Consider the following 8,500-nt stretch of genomic DNA (forward strand, 5'->3'; position numbering starts at 1 on the left):
TCCCCGTAATAAGGAGGCACTTCCTTGCTGCGGCCGTGGACCCGGCTATCAGCCTCTCCACGTACAATACTCTTTCGATGGAAGTCGTTCCTTGACCACATTGGCCACGCCACGCGGAGAGCAGCAAGGCAGTGGACGACGACGAGGCCTAGGAAGGGGATGACGCAGAGCCGGGGAAGACGCGGCAGTGGATGCCCACACGAAGAGGAGTACGGGGGTTCACTGGTTCGGCTGCGGTGTGAGGCTGCCGTCGCCGCAGAATAACAGGGGGTGTGGGTGAGTAGAGGGATGGCCTGGCCAGCGGCGGGAGTAGTAGGGGCGGTGAGGCCTCCGCGGCAGCACAGCCGGCCACGGGAGGCAAGAGCAGGCGGCACGACCAGCGCTGGTTTGGGCGGCTGCAGCAAGAAGACTAGAGGTTGAAGAAGTACTACGGCCGTTGGATGGACATCGTACGGTCACTTGAGCTAGAATCGTTCATATTGACTAAGTTGACAAAGCCCTCCGTTTGCGTCAGTAGGCCCACAAGTCAGCCTCCAACTACGGTGGTTCCTAGCTAGCAGGGGGAGTATTCATGTTTTTGTGTGTAATAAGGAGGCACTTCCTTGCGTGCGAAGATATGGCTGGCGGGTCCGACCCGTCAGCGGGAGGAACGTTTTTTTGGAAAAATACAGAGGGCCTTTCGATGGATCCCAGCTGTCAGGTGGAGAAATCATTATTTTGCGCGTAATAAGGAGGCATTTCCTTGCGTGCGGCCGTGGACCCAGCTGTCAGCCTCTCCACGTACAGTCCACTTCCGATGGATGTCGTTCGTTGACCATGTTGACCACGCTGCGCCGAGAGCACCATGGCGGTGGACGAGGGCGAGGCCTAGGAAGGGAACGACACGAAGCCAGGGAAGACTCGGTAGTTGTTTCCCACGCGGAGGGGAGTACGAGGGTTTACTGGTTCGTCTACCGTCGCCGGAGAATAACAGCATGTGTGGGTGAGTAGAGGGATGGCTAGGCCAGCGATGGGAGTACGGTGGAGCGGTGAGGCCTGCGCGGCAGCACAGCCGTCCGCAGGAGGAGGGAGCAGGCAGTCCCGCCGGTGCTTGTTTGAGCGGCTGGAGCAGGAAGAGCAGAGATTGAAGAAGCACGACAGCCGTTGGATGGACATCCAACAATCACTGCTCTCATGTGTTGACTAAGTTGACACGGTGTTGCGTGTGCGTCAACCTTTTTTAGGAAAGCATACACGTCAACCTGTAGTAGGCACACAAGTTAGCCTCAAATCTGTGGAAAACAGCATACATCCCATCTGCCATTATTTCTAATAATTTACAGCCCATTTGCTAATTCTTAATGATTTTTTTCGAGCCCATCTTCTTTTTGTTAGCATTACACTTCATATTGTGGCCACGGTTAAAAATTATATGAATTTTTGCATATTTTGGTGTGGTAAACTGTTTTTAATCCCGAAATATCGAGTCACATTCAAACTATTTTGAAAAATAATTTATATAAATATAAAATCCAAATAATTGTCCACGCATAAAAATCAATGGAATTTAAAATCTTGTAATGAAAAAAAATTGAAACTAATTCCCGGTTTGATGTGTTTTAAAAATGTACAAGCCCATTTTCTGGGCAAACCGAATGAAACTCTCCTCATCGTGAAAGATTTGCAGCCCAGCAGGGCTAACAAAGCAAGTAGGCCTCGTTTGGGTATTTCTTTAAAAAAAGTAGAACTGGGCTAGCCATTTTTAGCAAGAAAAAACACAACTGGGCTCATGATGTGGTAAACATAAATAAAACCCTGGCTAGACGGGCCACAACCCGTGCACAGCCCCGTTATTACCCTGATCCGTCACTAAAACTAGTATAAATAACATATTCTTGTTCCTAAAAAGTAAATAACAACTACGCGACGTGCTGGGTCCCTGGTGTCAGCCGCTCGTTGTGTAATTCTCTCGTTTATTGACTACGTTGACAATGGCGTGAGCCCCAAATGTCCAACCATTAGGAGGAACCATTTTTTGGGATTGTAATAATGAGGCACTTGCTTGCGTACTGCCATGACGCTGGTGGGTCCCTACTGTCATCCTCTCCACGTACAGTCGTCTCCTTGTTCCTCTCGGTTGTTGACGACGTTGACAGCGCAAGAGGGTGGCGCACCGCGCACGGCGAGTGAACCAAGGCGGAGGACAATGGCGAGGCCTCAGACGGATTGAACATGAGCCGTGGAACATGCGCCGGTCCGGTCGCAGGCGGAGGGGAGTATGAGGGTTGACTGGTTCGGGTGCGGGTGCGTGTTGGGGCTAACGTCGCCGGAGAATAACATGACGTATGGGGGAACTGAGGGAGGGACTGGCCAACGTTGGAGCGTACGGTAGGGCGGCAGAGGCGCAGCCAGCCATGGGAGGCGGGAGCAGGCGGAGCCGACGGGGTGGTTTGGTTTGGGCGGATGGAGGAAGAAGACAAGAGATAGAAGATACACGACAGATGTTGGATGTCAATCCAATGGCTGGTAGGCAGAATCGTTTGTTGACTAGCTAGTAAGTCGACACCACCTTGGATAGGCTATTTCCTCGTGGGTCCCAAATGTCAGAATCCAAATCTGTCACGGTCATGCAGCCTTTCCTATGAAAATTTACAGCCCATTTGGTGTGCTAGTTCAAAATAAGTTTGTGGGTGCTGGTGGGGGCTAATCACTTGGCTTCTGTAATGCACAGTGAGCTCAAGCAGCCGGCGAGAGTGATGTTATTTCCCTTGGTTGGGATTTGTTACAATATTTCACTCTAAATTAAACGAATGGCAAGCCATTTGCCTTGTTTCAAAGAAAATATGACAGTCACAGCCGAGTTGAAAAGGGCAAGAACATCTAACTCCAGCTTACAAACTGTACAAAAGCATGAGGGTTAATTGTTCATCAGGTTTAGACAAAACCCAGGTTGAAAAGGGCAACAACATCTAACTCCAGCACTGTTTTCGGCAGTCACAGTCAAATGGATCGGTCAGGTCCATAGAATGAACATCCTGGGTCATAAAATTTACTGGATTATGACCACAATATGTTGTAAATAGAAGCCCGGCATGTTCAGAAGCTCTTTTGTCCACCTGAAACTCCTTTTTTGCTCTTCGACATACCTATCCGTCAAAACCATGCTGCTGATAAACTTAAGCCTGATGGACAATAGTAACCTCGCATTCAGCAGGAAGAATGTGACAAATCTAGTGTTTGCATGGTTGGCTACATATCGTTCTAGCGTTATTGTCTTCAATCGAATGTCATGAGAAGTAAGAAAATCCCGGTGCTTACGAATCCACCGATTGTTTATAACTTTCTTACCCCATCCTGTTGCCTAAATAGACATGAAGATTGAAAACAGTTAAGGTCTAAAAAAGAGTGTCAAAGAGCAACAGTTGAACGGTTAATTCTAGTACACTATATGCGGGCTTCCAATGTGCGTGAAATTATCACCGTTATATACAACTTCTCCAGACATGGAAAGCATTGTAGCAAGCCAATAATTTTTTTCAGATCAAAACTATTCATTTGGATATATAAGATCTTGACAGAATCCAGCACCATTGATAGGCTATCCATGGAGAAACTCTTCATTGAGCATAGAACATAATATTAGTACAAAATGTGTACTCCAAGATGATATATAACTTATGCGTAGAAATTTAAAATGTAGCTTATGGTTACAAGTGTAGATGATAATATAAAGTACCTGAAGAACTGTGGAGCCAAACACCATCTTGAAATGAGCACAGAGATCATGTATTACACCCAAGGTCTCCAGTTTAGGCGCAGAGATGACGGTTATTTGCGACAGTGAATAACTCGAATCAAGGATCAACCTTTAAAGTGAAGGGGCATCTTGGATGATGAGCTGCCTTCCATCAAAAGAAATTCCAATTCTTACAAGGTTAGGCGACTTTATTTGGAGACAACCGATTCTAACTGTGAAAACAAGCACCAAGCACTCCAGGGCAGGGCAACTGGAGTGGATGATGCTGTGCAATGAGGCCTCCGATATACGAACCCGCACAAGTGAAAGTTTCTTGAGAAATGGGAGTCGAAGGTTTAGTACCAGATTGTCTGGTAGGTAGCACAGCGCAAAGGTGGCGGTGTGGAGAGAGGAGGAAAACCGCGAGATGGACATCGGTGCTGAGGGCACAAGTACATGGCGTTCGGTATCTGGTAGGTGATTTCCTGGGGAATAGTAGAACTCAAGCAGCTGTAGTTCTGTGAATTCAGGGGATTTCAGCCAGGCGTCCACCATGCAGGGCATGGTATGCTTGCTCTGGTAGCATGACGGGATGCAGAGGCTTTGAACGGAGCCCTTGTGGGAGGAGATGATGGCTCTGGGGATTTCAAAATCATTGAAGAGAGATAGCTGACGACAGTCGAGATTAAGGGGCACGGCGTGCCATAGAGGGCGCCACCGAATTGAGAGGACTTGGGTGCGGCAGCAATCCTTGGTGGGGAGAAGCGAGATGATCTCCCCAAGGACGGTGTCCGGGAGATCGCTGATGCGGTCCACCCGAGATTCTATGGGTTCTTGGGATCCGGTGGGGGCGGGCTCGCTGCTTCTCCCTGCGCTGCCGGGTGCAGGATCTACAACAGGCGTCGCCGCTGGCGGGAGCCTCATCTTCTTGGCGCTGGGGTCAGCCGACTCCATTTTCCTCGAGGGCGTCGCGTCGCGCTCACGGATTTGAGCAGAGTAACGAATGACGAGCCTAGTTGTAGTGCGAGTGAAGAAGAAGGGGAGCTTGTAGTAGTGAGGAAGAAGGGGAGCTGCGGTTTTCTGTGGGAGTGAGGTGAGAAATTTGGGGTACGAGTGGAGCGAGCTGACGTGAGGTGGCTGGGAGTGAGGAGGAAGAAGAGCACCCAGTTTTTTTGGGGGAGCGGTGTGCTGGGTGTGGGTAGCGCCTCTCATTAAGTAAATATATGGGCTTTTGAATTGATTTTATTATTTACTAGGGTGGATGGGCTGTTTTGTCTTGGGACCAGAGAAACAATTACTACTAGTAAAGTGGAGACACTCTACAGCTACCCAGAAAAACAATTACTACTAGTAAAGTGGATACACTACCGCTTCTGGTCCTCTGAGGTCATCGAAACGTCTCCCTCTACTGAATGCCATTTTACTTTTGTTCACCGACATGCGGGCCATGCAGCGCGCGGGCCCAAATGCCATCCACCAAATTAGAAGGCAGTATGCAGGCGGAGAGTCACCCCGGTCGTAGCGCGGCAGTAACGAGCCGTCATATCACAAAACCCCACCTCCCCGCAGTCTAAGTTTGACGGACGAAGCAACCATCATTTCACTCTTCGCTGAATCCCCTTCTCCCTCACCGTCTTCAAGAAAGCCAACACTCGCATCTGCCACTGTTCTTCTCTCCCAACGAAGGGAAGGTAAGCGGATCCGTGATGTTGGTATATTTTCGTTCAGAGAAAAAAAGAACTTTTGCAAAGCAGTAACCGATCCTCACTCTCTTTTTTGTTTCATTGTCATTGCGATTGTGTTTTCCTTTCAGTGGTCTCCTAGTATTCATCAGTTTCATGATGGACCAAGGAGAACCAGGCAAAGATCTGCCGATATTGGAGCAGACGCGGGAGGCTGATCCCCATGAGACAGAGAGCTCCAAGAAGATGGAGGCAGCCACCGAGCCGACCCCAGATACGCTCACAGCCACTACTAAGATGGTCAATGCCCCGTTTGAGGTAACAGCCCCCGTGGCCCTGCAGGAGCACTTTTTCCCTTTGAGGATGTGCCCCCCTCCCCCCCGCTGAGCTGCCCAAGGTGATTTCTTCTTTGCCGATCTCGATTGTGGTTTTTCATCTAAGTATGTGGTGATGAATAATGCAAAATTTTATTAGCTTCGATGCCATGCTATACATAGTGGTTTAAATAACTTGTGTTTCTTATACTGGAAAGTAATTCAGAATTTGTTTCTGTTTCAATTAGAGCCCTGATGCAGACAAGGATTGTGTGGTTGTACATGTCACTCGCTATGAGGCGGATGACCTGAATATACGCACTGGGAAAACAGAGTTCTTAGGCTGTTGGATCCTGGAAGCCATTTGCGCTTATACCGATGTCGAGTTGTATTCTAGCCTCACTGTTGTCAGGCGTGTTGTCCAGGGTGTACTGAAGCACAAGAAGTTCAAAGCTACTCCTTCGCTTGTGAGGCATACTGTTCTTGTCAAGCTTACGCAGGAAGATGACATGGCATGCCTCCACAAACAAGTTTATGAGTGGCAAGGCCACAAGGTTATCTTCATGAAGGTTCACAGGATTGAGCTGCTATCGGACATCCTCGATGATGTTCATGGCAAGGTCCGTCTTGTGTCCAACCCAAATTAGATCGAGGCATGAAATAGTTGCCCCAGCTAGTGTTTAATACTAGTTTCGATTATGTCTAATTATCCGAACCTTGCCTATTATCGAGCCCTCTGGGGCTAGTACTCTGTTTGAATCCGTCTATGGGAACTGCTGCTACTTTTGTGTGCCCGTGAATCATGTGAGAACCATCGTAATTGTTGCCGAAACAGATGCGTCCTCACTAGTTTTTTTCATGAATATGGCATGGTAAGACATAAGTTGTCACGGTTTATCATACGAGCAGTGTGTGTTTGATGAAATAGAGTACTCGTTCGAGAACTGTGCGCCGACGTATACATAAGTACTTGTAAACACTGTTGGTGCTACCCCACTTGTAAGCAGTTGTGCAAAACACGGCACATTGGCTCAGCTCGCTTCAACACTAGGCTATCGACCAGCTAACAATCAATAATCTGTTGTCTGACATATAAGCAACTACGTATCTTGTTACAGTGGTTCATGCAGTTAACTGAGGCCACAATGTAAATTCCAAACGTTCACACGCTAGTCCAGTGTTCATGTGGAACACTCACATTAAACTCGGCTTCATAAAAAACTTGAAAAGCATAAGTTAAGCAATTTTATACATCTCAATGATTCATAGAACATAACAAACATATACTAGTTCACAGCAAAAGACAAAGTTGTGAGAAGGTTTACAAATCAGGAAAAATCAAGCAAGGCTTCTCTGAGCAAAGGGCCTCCCGGCAGGCTTAAATTTCCTGGAGTTCACTCTGGTTTTTTCTTGTTGCCACCATCCAGGGATAGGTTCTCTCATTCCAGAATAACCAATTATAATTGTGTTCTCAGCTGGAATGCTGAACTGAACCATGTAGTGTACTGACCATCTGAAATTCTTGTGCATTCCACTAAATTTAAGCACTGCTATTTGCAGAAATAAGCAGACCACAATGCCTCTTGTCCGCGCACCTATCCCAAAAATCTCCGTGCAGCCATGCCAGCTAGTCCTTGGTCCATGGATGAACTGGTAGAAATTGCATTCCGGACTAGGATGCAGTTGTTTTCGCTCGTCCCTACACTGCAATCAGGAAGTAAAACATACGAATTAGCTTCTTTTAGATTGCGTTGGTCATTCTACCTAGTTACTACCAATGTAGGAATACCTGGAAGACGGGTGGTTAGAGGACGACAGCTAGGAGTAGCCATCTCATTTTGTGCAGTTGTACTAAAACTGAGCTGTGTACTTTTGATTGCGCAGATAGAAACGATATGGAGACAGACATCCCTGTTTGCGCAAATAAGAAATACAGTTATTTAAATAGTGATAGTTATTTGCAGTGGCATATGATTAACAACAGCATCTATTGTGTTATAATTGGCACTACATTGACAATATGAAAGTGCCCTTAAGTAAGTAGCATCACATCACATCAACACTACCACTAGATTAACATGCAGAACAATAACATTAATGTTACTGTCATGAGAGTAGCACATGGTCAGTAAATGTGCAATCAAATTTTTGCAGTTCCACTGGGATGAAGCAATGTTAGCGGTGTGAGATTTAAGTGTAACTGCAAAAACACAATTCATGGGAAATAAAGCAAGACGGAAGCACTTGATAAAATGGTGGTGGCATTGCTTCAATTTATCGACGGCACTAGACCATTACTTATAGTGACATTAGGTGGCATTGCTTAATGCTTCATGTGATTTTACATTAACGGTAGCGATATGGGCGTAGGGACAGCAGGGGCATAAAGTGGTGAGGCAGATGTGGTTGCCGAGAGCGGCAAACACTCAGGCAGCATGTCTGCATTTGTCCCATTTTTATCTCCTCGCGACATTTTCCTATGTGAGCACAGGAAATCTAGACCTGCTCATTCTCATTTGCGTTGTCCCCCAACACCCCTCACTTTCTTTCCTTTTTCAACCAAGAGACAGGTCCACTTCCCCCCACCCTTCGCCATCCACCATGCTTTCTTCGCCTTTTCAACCAAGAGACCGGTTGGGTAGCCAGTATCTACTACTTTCCCCCGTTTCCTCTTAGAACCAAGTCCTAGATTCATGCTACAGCTTTCCCACTTTCTTCCCTATTTGAACCAACTCTTAGATTCGACTGTATGAACTAGCTTTACCTCTAATAATAGTAAAAGTCTAGGT

Source organism: Triticum aestivum, chromosome 7D, assembly GCF_018294505.1.
Source record: "Triticum aestivum cultivar Chinese Spring chromosome 7D, IWGSC CS RefSeq v2.1, whole genome shotgun sequence".
NCBI classification, from domain to species: Eukaryota; Viridiplantae; Streptophyta; class Magnoliopsida; order Poales; family Poaceae; genus Triticum; species Triticum aestivum.